The sequence below is a fragment of the Lagopus muta genome, chromosome 33 (genome assembly GCF_023343835.1).
Source record: "Lagopus muta isolate bLagMut1 chromosome 33, bLagMut1 primary, whole genome shotgun sequence".
Lineage (NCBI taxonomy): Eukaryota > Metazoa > Chordata > Aves > Galliformes > Phasianidae > Lagopus > Lagopus muta.
In genome coordinates, this window is record NC_064465.1 from 173,735 (window position 1) to 174,930 (window position 1,196).

Sequence of the window (1,196 nt, forward strand, 5' to 3'; positions counted from 1 at the left end):
CATTGATCCCCATTGACCCCATTGATCCCCATTGACCCCAATGTCCCCTTGACCCCACTGACCCCAGTGTCCCCAATGACCCCATTGCCCTCATTGACCCCATTCATCCCCCAATGTCCCCAATGGTCCCCTATTGTCCCCGGTGTCCCCAATTGTTGACCCCATTGACCCCAATGGACCCCAATGTCCCCATTGCCCCCAGTGTCCCCAATTGACCCCATTGTCCCCATTGACCCCAATGACCCCATTGTCCCCTTGTCCCCATTGAACCCAAAGTTCCCATTCATACCCCAATGTCCCCAATGTCCCCACTGTCCTCTTGACCCATGACCCCAATTGACCCCAATGTCCCCATTGTCCCCCATTGAATCCATTGACCCCAATGATGCCATTGACCCCATTGATCCCCACTGACCCCGATGTCCCCAGTGTCCCCAATCATTGACCCCATTGTTCCCATTGAACCCAATGTTCCCATTCATCCCCAATGTCCCCATTGTCCCCACTGTCCCCAATCACTGACCCCATTGTCCCCTTGTCCCCAATTCCCCCTTGTCCCCACCTGACCCCATTGTCCCCATTGTCCCCTATTGACCCCAATGTTCCCATTCATCCTCGATGTCCCCAATGATCCCCATGACCCCATTGTCCCCATCCATTGACCCCAACGTCCCCAATGTCCCCATTGACCCCATTCATCCCCATTGTCCCCAATCATTGACCCCATTGCCCCCAATGCCCCCATTGCCCCCATTGCCCCCAATGCCCCCATTGCCCCCCATTGCCCCCATTGCCCCCAATGCCCCCACTGCCCCCATTGCCCCCCATTGACCCCCATTGCCCCCCATTGACCCCCATTGCCCCCAATGCCCCCACTGCCCCCCATTGCCCCCATTGCCCCCCATTGCCCCCAATGCCCCCATTGCCCCCCCATTGCCCCCCATTGCCCCCATTGCCCCCCATTGCCCCCATTGCCCCCAATGCCCCCATTGCCCCCATTGCCCCCACTGCCCCCAATGCCCCCATTGCCCCCAATGCCCCCAATGCCCCCATTGCCCCCATTGCCCCCATTGCCCCCAATGCCCCCATTGCCCCCCATTGCCCCCGATGTCCCCACTGCCCCCCACTGCCCCCCATTGCCCCCATTGCCCCCGATGTCCCCACTGCCCCCATTGACCCCCCCCCATTATCACTCA